Source organism: Hyaena hyaena, unplaced genomic scaffold, assembly GCF_003009895.1.
Source record: "Hyaena hyaena isolate Hyena2069 unplaced genomic scaffold, ASM300989v1 scaffold_993, whole genome shotgun sequence".
Lineage (NCBI taxonomy): Eukaryota > Metazoa > Chordata > Mammalia > Carnivora > Hyaenidae > Hyaena > Hyaena hyaena.
Genome location: NW_024081626.1, coordinates 637,552 through 652,641, shown reverse-complemented (window position 1 = coordinate 652,641; position 15,090 = coordinate 637,552). Strand labels below are relative to the sequence as shown.

The 15,090-nt window shown below is 38.2% G+C and overlaps 1 pseudogene; it reads right to left on the bottom strand.

Annotated features, from left to right (window-relative positions):
* Positions 1-683: 683 nt before the first annotated feature.
* LOC120223475 lies at positions 684-1,280 on the bottom strand (annotated as a pseudogene).
* Between the last annotated feature and the right edge of the window lie 13,810 nt (positions 1,281-15,090).

Here is a 15,090-nt window from a genome sequence, read left to right as displayed (position 1 = left end):
AAAACTTAATATATAAAAAATAACATAAAGGGGGTAGTAAAAGGAGTAAAAAGGGAGAGTTTTCACACAAAAAATATGTAAATTATCTATACACTTCTGGAAAAGATTCTACTTTACTATTAATTTTTTTAATAGTAAAAAAATATTTTTGAGAAAGAGAACATGGCAGAGGGGCAGAGAGAGGACACAGAGGATCTGAACTGGGCTCTGTGCTGACAGCAGAGAGCCCGATGCAGGCTCAAACTCAGAAAGCATGAGATCATGACCTGAGCCTAAGTTGGATGCTTAACTGATTAAGCCACCCAGGTGGCCCCTTTATTATTAATTTTTAAGTGCAAAATAAATAGCTGTAAGTGCAAAACTATAACAAACTATAGTTAAAATGTAACACATCTTCTACTTAAATGAGAATTTTTGAAAATGATAATATTGTCTGAGATATGATAAAAAGAGCTCTGATATATTATTATTAAAAAGTAATATAGACAATATTATGTCTATATTATGTCTTGGGTGACTGAAGATGAAAAGAGGCCTAGTATAGTTTTTCCTGAAGAAGAAAGCCAATTTACTCTATTCAGTACTGGCTTCTCTGCCATTTTTCTATTGAAATACTGGTTTTACTGCATGGAGTTACCAATGTTAACCTATAAATGATTAAAATGTGCAGACCATGGAGCATTCTACTTATTTCCACGTGAATTCTTCATATTTCCTGGCTTTTGAATGTTCACTTTCCACAAATTTTCTATGACTATGTATCCTTGTAAATCCAGTCATATAATTTCCTCCCACTGACCTGTACAAATACAATGGCTTATTGTGAATAATAAAAAGAGGAAGCTAATCTCACGAACCCAGGTGGATACACTGGCTTCTTTATTTTTGAACCTCTAGCCAAAGAAGTTAAACAATGCCAGAAAAACCAGTAACACCAAGTCTTGGAAAAAAATCTAGGCGGTGCATTTTGGAGATATTTATACCGTCTAACCACCAGTGAACCAAGCTCTGCATCTTGGGCTTAGTTTGTGAGTACATTTCCCGACGCCAACTTGATTATGACTCACCATAATGTCAGAGATGTGAGATGCTTTCTTCAAGTTGGGTCCTTGCCTCCCCTACACATTTAGATTGACCCCCGGGAATGGAGTAGAGTTAAAGCTCATTAACCTCCATGGCAGTTTTGTGAGGCGAGTCCTTTTTTAGGCGATGCATACACTTGGAAGGTATGCAGACTTAAGACTGGCGGGCCCCACAGAGCTCTGAATTACCTTGAACATGTTGCTGGCAGAAGTGGCTCCGGCCCACACCTATCAATAGTTCCTTTAAATGTAAATAGACAAAAGTCTCCAATTAAAAGACTTAGGGTTCCTGGATGGATAAAGAACAAGACCTACCAATATACTGCCTACAAGAAGCTTACTTCAGAAGTCAGGACACACACAGACTGAATGTGAAGGGATGGAAATAGATATTCCACACAAATGGAACCCAACAAAAGCTGGTGTAGCTATAGTCATATCAATGACATAAGGCAGACAGAAAAAGACAAGCACCCTATGACTTCACTTATATGTGAAATATAAAATATAAAGCAAATAAAACAAAACCTCTAATTATAGATACAGAAAGCAGACTTGTGTTTGCTAGAGGGTGGTTACTTGGTGGGGGAAAGCAAAATGGGTAGAGAAGTTAATAAGTACAAACTTCCAGCTGTAAAATAAATAACGGGGATGTAGTATACAGCATGAAAAATATGGTCAATTATATTGTATTAACTTTGTAAACTGACAGACAGTAACTAGATCTACTGTAGTGACCATTTTGCAATGTATATGAATATCAAATCACTATGTTGTACACCTGAAATTAATATAATATTGTGTGTCAATTATACTTCAATAAATGTTTTTAAAAAGAACAACATAAGGGCAAGACAGATGCTGGGAAGTTGCCAAAGTAGTAGGACCCTACGCTCATTCTACCCCACATTTATAACTAAATACCACTTACATCTGAGTGAATAAACTGAAGAGTGATCTGAAGACTCACAGAAAAATTTCCACAACTAAATATAGAGAAGAAACTGTACTGCAGAGTTTAGAAGAGCAGAAACATGATGAGAAGTTGCCCACAAGAGTGAGGAAGCTGCAAGCACAATGATGAAAAGCATCAAGGAGCCCACACAGGGAAAATGAATCCCCATAATGTCTGGCAACGAAAGCTAGAAAGGGCTGAGTTCTGTGTTTGTATGCTGCTGACTCAGCACTGGGTGAACCAGGAGGCCTGGTGATAATTGGGTCTCCACTCTTAAAGAGATGACAGCCAGGGGAGAGGCAAGAGAATCAACAGTTTGCACAGTGTCTGGGCAAATATAAGGGAGCTCTATTTGTAAGGATTTCAGAGAAGCTAGGGGGCTTCTCCAGGAACGATACAGCTGACTGGTGCCATTTTCCTCCCCTGCACCCAGCATAAACACAGAGCCACCTGCCACAGGTGGTGCTGAACACGCAATTGCTACCTAACCTGCTAGCAGTGTGCCTAACTCAGAATGAGTTCTCTTGAGGACTGGCCCACGGCAAGCCTACTGGCCCCAGCCCTGAGCTCAGGGTGAATTTTTTAATGTGGTGCATGCCCTGCTCGGCAGCTCTTCACCTCTGTGCACGGATACCACGTCCAGCTGCTGTGGCCCCCTGGCCTCCACCACCGCCACACACATGCACTGCACCACCACCTGCTGCCACTAATGCAGCTGAGCTTGTGAGGAGCTGACAGAACTAGCAGCTCAATGCAAATTTTGATAAAACCGCTACCCTACCCCCAAGCTTTCCTAGAGCCATACTCCCTCAGAGCTGGCTGGCCTGCATCTCAGTAACACCACAGAGAGCAAGCACAGCCTAAAGCAGGCAGTCAGTGAAGAATTCTGGACTTAAAGGAAAAATGACTCAGACACAATAGCAAGAAGCAGGCAACATACATCAGAGACTCCCCTGAAGTGCAAAGTTCTGGTGAACAGGGGACAGTGCATCACGGGGCACCACAGGACCTCTTCTTCATAAAAGTCACTACTTTTAAGAGCAGAAGACATAGATGACTTTCCCAGCACCCCGAAAAAGACAGAGAGGTAAAAAAAAAAAAGAGAGAGAGAGAAACAGAAGAATTTGTCCTAAGTGAAAGAACAGAACAAAATCACAGGAAGAGATCTAAGTGAAACAGAAACAAGAAGTAGGCCTGATGGAGAATTTAAAGTACTGATCATAAAGATATTCACTAGACTTCAGAAAAGGGTGGAGGACATCAGTTAGACCTTTGACAAGGAGATAAAAAATAACATATCAGAGATGAAGAACTCAATAACTGAAATTAAAAATGTACTACATGGAGGGGCGCCTGGGTGGCTTAGTCGGTTAAGCGTCCGACTTTCGCTCAGGTCATGATCTCGCGGTTCGTGGGTTCGAGCCCCGCGTCGGGCTCTGTGCTGACTGCCAGTTCAGAGCCTGGAGCCTGTTTCAGTCTGTGACTCCCTCTCTCGCTGACCCTCCCCTGCTCACGCTGTCTCTCTCTCTCTCCTAGAAATAAATAAATTAAAAAAAAAAGATAATTAAAAAACCCTTCAAAAAAAAAAATGTACTACATGGAATAAATAGTAGGCTACAGGAAGCAGAGGAATGCATTAGTGTCCTGAAAGACAGAGTAATGGAAAGCAATCAAGCTGAAAAGGGGAGAGACAAATAGTGCATAGTGACAGTATACTTAAAGAACTTAGTGACTCTATCAAGTGTAATCAATATTAGCATTATAGGGATCCCAGAAGGAGAAGATAAAGAGGAGCATAGTATATTTGAATAAATAATGGCTGAAAACTTCCAGAATCTGGGCAGGAAAATAGAGATCCAGATTTAGTAGCCACAGAGATCCCCCAACAAATACAGCCCAAGGAGGTCCACACAAAGATACACAGTAATTAAAATGGCAAAAATAAAACCAATGATAAAGAAAGAATTTTAAAGGTCACAAGAGGAAAGAAGACAGTAACTTACAAAGGAAACTTCATAAGACTATTAGCTGATTTTTCAGCAAAAATTCACAAGCCAGAACGGAGCGGCATTATATATTCCAAGTGTTAAAAGAAAAACATCTGCAGCCAAGAGTGCTGTATCCATTAAAGCTATCATTAAGAATAGAAGGAGAAATTAAGAGTTTTTCAGACAAACAAAAACTAAAGGAGATCATGACCACTAACCAGCCGTACAAGACATATTAAAGGGCAGCCTTTGAGTGAAAAGACCATAAGAGTATATAAAAAGTAAAAAACACACAAGCAGTAAAAATAAGTATTTCTGTAAAAATCACTCAAGAGATTCATAAGTAAAAGGATGTAAAATATGATGTCAAATATCAGAAACATGGAGTGGAGACAAGTAAATTAAAAGTTCAAAATTAAGTGACCATCAGCTTAATATAGACTAACCATATGCAGATCTTATATATAAAAATGAATGAAAACCATAAACCAAAAAAACAATAATAGATATGTAAAAAATAAAGAGAAAGGAATTCAAGTTTATCAGTAAAGAAAACCAACAAGCCATAAAAGAGAGAAAGGGAGGGAAAGATCAGAAAAAAAGTACTACAAAAACAACCACAAAACATATAACACAATGGCAATAAATGCATATCTACCAAAAAATACATTAAAGGTAAAGGGACTAAATGTCCCAATCAAAAGACATAGGATGACAGAGTATATAAAACAACAAGACCCATCCATATGCTTCCTATAAGAGACTCATTTCAGACCTAAAGAAGACCCTTGCATATTGAAAATAAGGACATGAAAAAAAAATGAATAAAGTAAAATAAAATAAAATAAAATAAAAAGAAAATAAGAGCAGAGAAAAGCATTTATCATGTAAATGGACATCAAAAGAAAGCCGGAGTAGCAATACTTACATCAGACAAATTGACCTTAAAAACTGTATGAAGAGATGAAGAAAGGTACTATATCATAATAGAGATGATGATCCAACAAGAAGATATAACAATTGTAAATATTTATTTATTTATTTATTTATTTATTTATTTTTGACAGAGACAGAGCTTGAGCTGGGGAAGTGCAGAGAGAGGGAGACACAGAATCTGAAGTAGGCTCCAGGCTCTGAGCTGTCAGCACAGAGCCTGATGTGAGACTTGAACCCATGAACTGTGAGATCATGACCTGAGCGAAGTCAAATGTTTAACTGACTGAGCCACCCAGGCGGCCCTACAATTGTAAATATTTACTCACCCAGCATGGGACCCCAAAATATATAAAACAATTATTAACAAAAAAAATGGAACAAATTGATGATAATACAATAGTAGTAGGGAAATTTAACACCCACTAACATCAATGGACAGATCATCAAGCCTGAAAAATCAACATAAAATCAACAAGGAAAATAGTAGCTTGAAATGACCTACTGGACCAGATGGGCTTAACAGATATATTCAGAACATTCTATCCTAAAACAGCAGAATAACATTATTTTCAAGTGCACACGGAATAATCTCCAGAATAGTTGGCATATTAGACCACAAAACCAGACTCAACAAATCCTACCATACATCTTTCCTGACTACAACACTTTAAAACTAGAAGTCAACCATAGGAAAAATATTTGGAAAGACCACAAATACATGCAAGAAAAACAATACGCTACGAACAATGAAGGGGTCAGGGCGCCTGGGTGGCTCAGTCAGTTGAGAATCTGACTTCGGCTCAGGTCATGATCTCACAGTTGGTGAGTTCAAGCCCCACATTGGGCTCTGTGCTGACGGCTCGGAGCCAGGAGCCTGCTTTGAATTCTGTGTACCTCTCTCTCTGCTCCTCCCCCACTCATTTTGTGTCTCTCTGTCTCAAAAATAAATAAACATTAAAAAAATTTAAACAATGAATGGGTCAACTAGGAAATCAAAGAACAAATAAAAAATACACAAAATCAAATAAAAATGAAAACACAATGGTCCAAAACCTTTGGGATACAGAAAAAGTGGTTCCAAGAGGGAAGTATAGAGGAATACATGCGTATCCCAAGAAACAATAAAAATCTCAAATAAAACCCAACCTTACACCTGAAGGAGCTAGAAAAAGACCAACAAATCAATATCCAAAACCAGTAGAAGGAGGGGAATAATACAGATCAGAACAGAAATAAATGATATAGAAACTAAAAATACAGTAGAACAGATCAATGAAATATTTCCAAATAGTCAATAAGTGTGTGGGTTTTTTTTTTTTTTTGGTTGATTGGTTGCCTGTCCTACAAGAAATGCTAAAGGGAGTCCTTCAAACTAAAAGACAATAGACAATTAGACAATTAAGAATGCTAGCAAAGGTAATTACATAGGTAAATATAAAACTCAGTATCAGTGAATTTTTAGTTTGTAATTTCATTTTTTTCCATGAGATTTCCAAAAAATACATAAAACAATTTTATTAACTTAAGTTAGTGGGCACACAATGTATAAAGACATAACTGTGATAATAAAAATGAAAAGAGGGGGGAAGGTAGGCATATAAGAGCAAAGCCTATGTATTCTATTGAAACTAAGTTGGTATTATTTAAACTACAATGTTATATATAAGATGTTCATTGTAATCCACAGGCAAGCACCAAGAAAATAACTTGAAATTTTATACCAAAAGAAACAAGAGCAGAATCCAAAATGATACACTAGAAAATACTGAAAATAAAAGAAGATAGCTATGAAAGAACTGAAGAATAAAGAATACTTAAGGCATATAAAAAATGAATTGTAAAATGACAGAAGGAAGCCCACATTATTACTAATTACCAGAAATATAAATGGATTAAACTCTTCAAATAAAAGGCAGAAATTAGAAGAATGGATTTTAGGGGCGCCTGGGTGGCTTAGTCGGTTAAGCGTCCGACTTTCGCTTAGGTCATGATCTCGCGGTTCGTGGGTTCGAGCCCCGCGTCGGGCTCTGTGCTGACTGCCAGCTCAGAGCCTGGAGCCTGCTTCAGTCTGTGACTCCCTCTCTCTTTGACCCTCCCCTGCTCACGCTGTCTCTTTCTCTCTCCTAGAAATAAATAAAAATATTTAAAAAAAAAAAGAAATAAATAAAAAATATTTAAAAAAAAAAAGAAGAAGAATGGATTTTAAAAATGATCCAACTGTATCCTGTACATAAGAGATTTACATTAGGTCTAAAGATACAAACAGGTTAAAAACTATAACCATGCAAACAGTAACCAAAAGAGAGTTGAGGTAGTTATATTAATATCAAGCAGGGGCGCCTGAGTGCATCACTTTTTTAAGCGCCTGACTTTGGCTTAGGTTATGATCTCCAGTTTGTTAAGCACCTGACTTTGGCTCCTGAGTTCAAGCCCCGCATCAGACTCTCTACTGTCAGCACAAAGCCCACTCCAGATCCTCTCTCTCTCTCTGCCTTCCCTGCCTCTCTCTCTAAAAAAATACAAATGTTTTTTTAAAAATAGACAAAATAGCCTTTAAGACAAAAATTGTTTTGAGAGATACAGAAGGGCATTAGATATTGATAAAAGAATTAATCCATAAAGATACAACATATGGGCACTTAAAACGGAGCCCCAAAATATCTGAAATAAAAACTGACAGGTTGAAGGGAGAATTACACACTTCAGAATAACAACTTCTGACATCAACACCACACTTTTGTTTTGTCAAAGACTTCTAGATTTATTTTTATTTTTATTTTTTTTACAAATAGTTTATTGTCAAGTTGGTTTCCATATAACACCGAGTGCTCATCCCCACAAGTGCCATCCTCCATGCCCATCTCCCCCCTCCCCCCCCAATCCATCAGTCCTCAGTTTGTTTCTCAGCATTCAAGAGTCTCTCATGGTTTGCCTCTCTCCCTTTCCCCCACCATTTCCCCCCTTCTTCTCTCCCATGGTCCTCAGTTAAGTTCCTCCTAATCCTCCTATATGTGCAAACATATGGTATTTGTCCTTCTCTGCCTGACTTATTTCGCTCAGCATAACACCCTCAAGGTCCATCCATGTTGCTACACATGGCCAGATTTCATTGTTTCTCATGGCCATGTAGTATTCCATCGTATAGATAAACCACATCTTCTTGATCCATTCGTCCGTTGATGGACACTTAGGCTCTTTCCATGTTTTAGTTATTGTTGAGAGTGCTGCTACGAACATTGGGGTACATGTGCTCCTATGCATCAGCATTTCTGTATCCCTTGGGTAAATTCCTAGCAGTGCTATTGCTGGGTCATAGGGGAGTTCTATTGTTAGTTTCCTGAGGAACCTCCACACTGTTTTCCAGAGGGGCTGTACCAGTTTACATTCCCACCAACAGTGTAGGAGGGTGCCCGTTTCTCCACATCCTCGCCAGCATCTAGAGTTCTCTGATTTGCTCATTTTAGCCACTCTGACTGGCGTGAGGTGGTATCTCAGTGTGGTTTTGATTTGTATTTCCCTGATGAGGAGGGATGCTGAGCATCGTTTCATGTGTCTGTTGGCCATCTGGATGTCCTCTTTGGAGAAGTGTCTGTTCATATCTTCTGCCCATTTCTTCACTGGGTTGTTTGTTTTTCGGGCGCGTAGTTTGGTGAGTTCCTTATAAATTTTGGATATTAACCCTTTATCTGATATGTCATTTGCAACTATCTTTTCCCATTCCGTTGGTTGCCTATTAGTTTTGTGGGTTGTTTCCTTTGCTGTGCAGAAGCTTTTAATCTTGATGAGGTCCCAATCATTTATTTTTGCTCTTGATTCCCTTGCTTTTGGGGATAACACCACACTTTAAATAATGACTGGGAGAACCAGACAAAAGATAAACAAAGAAATAGAACCTATGCAAAACACCACAAATCAACTTGACCCAACAAATATTATAAAACACTCGACTCAACAATAGCAGAATACACATTCTTCTCAAGTACACATGGAACATAGAACATTCTCTAGGATAGGCCATATTTGGTAACAAAAATGTCTCAGTAAATTTAAAAAGACTTAATTACACAAAGTATTTTCTTCAACTGAAGAGAATAAAGCTAAAACTCAATAGCAGTTGGGGCGCCTTGGTGGCTTAGTCGGTTAAGCATCTGACTTTATTTCTGCTCAAGTCATGACCTCTTGGTTCATGAGATCAAGCTCCTTATCAGACTCCACGCTAAATGTGGAGCCTGACTGGGATTCTTTGTCTCCCTCTCTCTCTCTCTCTGTCCCCCCCTCCTGTCTCCTGTCTCAAAATAAATAAATAAACAATAAAAATTAAAATAAATAATCAATGGCAGGAAAAACAGGAAAACTCATAAATATATGATAAAATATCATAATCCTAAATAACCAATGAATTAAAGAAGAAATCACAATGGAAATTAGGAAAAACTTTAAGATGAATAAAAACAAAAACACAACATACCCAAACTCATAGAATGCTTCTAAAGAAGAACTCAGAGGGAAATTTATAGCTATAATCACCTACACTAGAAAAAAGAGAAACATCTCAAATCAATAATCTAATCTTCCACCTTAAGGAAACAGAATAAAAAGAGTGAACAACCTCAAAGCTAGCAGAAGGAAGGTAAGAATAAAGCTTATGGATAAACAAAATAAAGAAGAGAGAAACAATGGTTCTTTGAAAAGATCGATAAAATTGACAAACCTTTAGCTAGCCTGACCCGGAGAAGACAAAGAAAAAAGACTCAAATTCCTAAAATTAAAAAAAAAAATGTAACAGGATATCACTAACAATCTTACAAAAATAAAAAAATAAGAGAATTCTATAAACAACTGTCTGCCAATAAATTCAACAACTTAGATGAAAAGAACAAATTCCTAAAATCACAGAAACCTCCAAAATTGACTCAAGAAGAGAAAGACAATCTGCATAGGACTATAACAGGGAAAAAGATTGAGTCAGCAATCAAAATACTTCCAACAAAGAAAAGCCCAGGGTCAGATGGTTTCATTGGTGAATTTTATTAATGTTTATAGAATTAACACCAATTCTCCTCAAGCCCGTCCAAAACATTCATTCTATGAGGCCAGTATTGCCCTAATGTCAATGCCAGACAGATAAAAGAAAAATGCAAAATCCCTAATGACTAGAGATCCAAGATCCTCAACAGAAAACTAGCAAACCAAATCTAGCCACGTAGTAAAAGGATTATAGGGTTAAGATGGCAGAGTATTAGGGGGACCCTATGCCTGCTTTTTCCCTCAAACACAGCTAGATAAATACTAAGTCATTCAGAACACCTAAGTAATCAATCTTAGGACTAAGAAAACAAACTGCAAAACCAGAGAGACAAACGTGACCAGATCATGGAAGGTAGGAGGTGCTGAGAAGTGATTTGGGGGACAAAAGAATCATAGGTGCTGTGCAGAGGGGGAGCACTAATCACAGATAGAATAGAGTGTGTGCAGCGTGCAGGAAATTGTACAAGAAGAGCACTTCCCTAAAACCAGTGACTGGGAAAATGAGAGAGGCTAATTATCACAAGTTTTTATCAGCAGCAGCAGAGCTCAAAGTCTAAAGTTTTAGAAGTCCATGCTATGACCGGGGTGTAACATGGTGGGCTTAGTTGTGCTCCTGCAGAGGATGGCAGAGGCCCAGGAGCAGACAGATCGTCTCAGGATCCCCTGGATGCACCAGGATAAACCGTTCCCTTTCTTGGAGTTCATTTGGGAGAGGTGTCACTGCCTTTCAGAGGACAAAAGACCCAGCAGGCACCATTGAGCTGCTGAGGGCAGCTAACCTATGTGGGATGTCTGCTGTGCTTTACCATATATTCTGAGCCCATGCACAGTCCTATGGCTGCTTTTTTGGGGCAAAGCAGCACCAGCCACAACATGGCAAGAACCTCCCTCAGAGGATCAGTATGGGTCCACGGCACATTGTGTCCCTAAAATTTGAAGTTTTGAAACCCAGCCACATGCCTGAGATAAAACACAGGAGCACTGTACTGCTGGAATGATAGATGGCTAATAAACAGACAGGGTGAAGGCAGGGATCTGACAGACCCCTGGGACACAAGAGGGGATATTGTTCACTCTTCTATGAGGCTTTCTTAAATACTAGCAAATGTGAACTCCCCTCTCCAAGGATCAGAGTGGGTGAATGCCATTTTTTCACCCCTCCCATCAGCACAGATGGACTTCAGAGAGAAACACAATGCCCATAGTGAAGGTCTGAGCCACTTACACCAGGCCCTGCCCTTCTGCACTCTGCAGGTGTTTTTTTCTTTTTCTTCTCCTTCTCCTTCTTCTTCTTCTTCTTTTTTTTTTTTTTTGGCTTGTTTTTTACTAAGGTCAAGAGTGCCTGAGAGCCCATGTGGCAGTAGACCCCTACCCCAGAAGACCGGCCCAAACCCCCTGAATGTAGCAAGTCTACAAATCATAGAGTGCTTCCAAGCTTAAGTTCTAGAAGGAAATAGGATCCAGCCATTTTTTAACAAGAATTCCAAAACACACCAAGTTAAAACTCACCACACACAGGTCCACAGGTCCACAATTGGACTAGGTCTAAACACTCCACTCTGCAGGCAAAGAGAAACTCTTCAAAGGACTTCCCTGAGGGAAAGAGAAGCCAAACTACAACATCAAAGTGCACACACCATACACTAAAAACACTTCCTGGAGTGCCAGGCTCTGTACAGTATATGATCTCTTCTTAATATAGCCATTACCCTCAGGAGCAGGAAATGTAACAGGGCTTCCTAAAATACAGAAGACAGAGCTAGACAAAATGCCGAGATGGAGGAATTCATCCCCTAAAAAACAAGAGGTCATGACCAGGTATCTAACAAAACAGACATAAGTAATATGCCTGAAACAGAATTTAAAACAAGTTATAAGAATACTAGCCAGGCTTGAGAAAGGCATAAAAAACATTAGGAGTCCCTTACTGCAGAGATAAAAGACATAAAAATTGGTCAGTCTAGGGGCGCCTGGGTGGCTTAGTCGGTTAAGCATCCGACTTTTGCTTAGGTCATGATCTCGTGGTTCGTGGGTTCGAGCGCTGCGTCGGGCTCTGTGCTGACTGCCAGCTCAGAGCCTGGAGCCTGTTTCGGAGTCTGTATCTCCCTCTCTCTCTGACCCTCCCTTGCTCATGCTGTCTCTCTCTCTCCTAGAAATAAATAAAAAAAAATTAAAGAAAAAAATTGGTCAGTCTAAAATTAAAAATGCTATAACCAAGACGCAAAACAGACTAAATGTAATGACAACAATGATGGAAGAAGCAGATGAATGAATCAGTTAAATAGAAGATAAAATTATGAGGGGTGGAAATGAAGCTGAAAACAAGAAGGAAAGAGAATTATTGAATAAAGAGTTTAGACTTAGGGAACTCAGTGACTCGATAAGTGTAATAACATTTGTATAATAGGAGTCTCAGAAGAAGAAGGAAAAAGGGAGCAGAAGGTTTATTTCAGCAGATCATAGCTGAAAACTTCCCTAATCTGGGGAAGGAAACAGACACCAAAATCCAGGAGGCATAGAGAACTCCCATCAAAATCAACAAAACCACCCAGACACATTATACTAAAATTTCCAAAATACAGAGATAAGGAAAGAATCCTGAAAGCAGCAAGGGGAAAAAAGTTCTTAACCTAAAAGGGAAAACAAATGAAATTTGCAGCAGATTTCTTCACAAAAACTTGGCAGGGAAAAAGGGAGTGGTATGATATATTCAATGTGCTGTATGGGAAAAATTTGCAGCCAAGAACACTTTATCCAGCAAGGCTAACACTCAGAATAGAAGGAGAAATAAAAAGTTTCCCAAACTAAACCTAAAAGAGTTCATAACCACTAAACCAGTCCTTCAAGAATATTAAAGGGGACTCTCTGAGTGGGAATGAAAGACCAAAAACAACAAAGACTAGAAAGGGACAGAGAAGATCTCCAGAAACACTAATTATACAGGTAATACAATTGCACTAAATCCATGTCTATCAATAACCACTCTAATGTAAATGGATTAAATGCTCCAATCAAAAGACCTTGGGTAGAAAAACAAGATTCATCTATATGCTGCCTACAAGAGGCTCATTTTAGACCTAAAGATACCTACAGATTGAAAGGAGGAGATGGAGACACATTTCTCAGGAAAATGGATGTCAAAAGAAAGTGGGAGTAGTCATACTTATATCAGACAAACTAGATTGTAAACCAAAGACTGTAACAAGAGATGAAGAAGGGCAATAGGTCATAATTAAGGGGTCTATCTCTCAAGGATATCTAACAATTGTAAATATTTATACCTCCAGCTTTCTCAAGTTTCTCACCCAAACATTAGAAGTCAATTAATAACAAATGTAAAGAAATTCATTGATAATACAATAATAAAAAAAAAATAATAATAAATAAATAAACTGGGGACTTTATCACCCCACTTAAAGAAATAGATCATCTAAGCATAAAATCAACAAGGAAACAATGGTTATGAATGATATACTTACCCAGATGGATTTAACAGATATATTCATAACATTTCATCAGAAAGCAGCAGAATACACATTCTTTTCAAAAGCGCATGGAACCTTCTCCAGAATAGATCCCATACTGGGTCATAAATCAGGCCTCAAAAAGTAGAGAAAGACTAAGATAATACCATGCATATTTTCTGACCACAATGCTATGAAACTTGAAGCCAACCATATGAAAAATTTGGAAAAGCCATACACAAATCAATGAAACAGAATAGAAAAGCCAGAAATAACCCCCCAATTATATGGTCAACTAATGTTTCACAAGCAGAAAAGAATATCCAATGGGAAAAAGACAGTCTCTTCAACAAACAGTGTTAGGAAAACTGGACAGCTACATGCAAAAGAATGAAACTGAACCACTTTCTTACACCATACACAAAAATAAATTCAAAATGGATGAGAGATCTAAATGTGAGACCAAAAGAAAAACACTAAAATCCTAGAGAAGAACACAGGCAGTGACTTCTTTGGCATCAGTCATAGCAACTTCTTACTAGACATATCTCCTGAGGCAAGGGAAATGAAAGCAAAAATAAACTATTGGGACTTCATTAAAATAAAACGCTTTCAAAAAGCAAAGAAAATAATCAATAAAACTAAAGGCAGCCTGTGGAATGGGAGAAGATATTTATAAATGCTATATCAGATAAAGGGTTAGTATCCAAAATTTATAAAGAACTTATCAAACTCAACATCCAAAAAACAAAACAGAACAAAACAAACAAACAAAAAACCCAAAGAATCCAGTGAAGAAATGGGAAGAAGACATGAATAGACACTTTTTTAAAAAAGACATATAGATGCTTAAAATCGACATGAAAAGATGCTTAATATCACTCACCATCAGGCAAATATAAATCAAAACCACAATGAGATACTACCTCACATTTGTCAGAATGGCTTAATATTAACAACTTAGGAAACAGCAGGGGTTGGTGAGGATAGAGAAAGGGGAACTCTTTTGCACTATTGATGGCAATGCAAATGGGTGCAGCTACTGTGGAAAAAAGAATGTAAGTTCCTCAAAGAGTTAAAAATAGAACCACCCAGCAATTGCACTACTAGGTATTTATCTAAAGGATACAAAACTACTGATTCAAAATGGCACATGCACCCCAGTGTTTATAGCAGCATTATTAACAATAGCCAAATTATGGGAAGAGCTCAAATGTCCATCAACTGATGAATGGATAAAGAAGATGTGGTATACATATATAACGGAATATTACATAGCCATCAAAAAGAAATGTTGCCACCATAAAAGACCCTGAATAGCCAAAGCAATCTTGAAAATGAAAACCAAAGCAGGAGGCATCACAATCCCAGATTCAAGCTGTATTACAAAGCTGTAAGCATCAAGACAGTATGGTACTGGCACAAAAACAGACACACAGATCAATAGAACAGAACAGAGAACCCAGAAGTGGACCCACAAATGTATGACCAACTTATCTTTGACAAATCAGGAAAGAATATCCAGTGGAATAAAGATAGTCTCTTCAGCAAGTGGTACTGGGAAAACTGGGGAGCGACATGCAGTAAAATGAACCTGGACCACTTTCTTACACCATACACAAAAATAAACTCAAAAT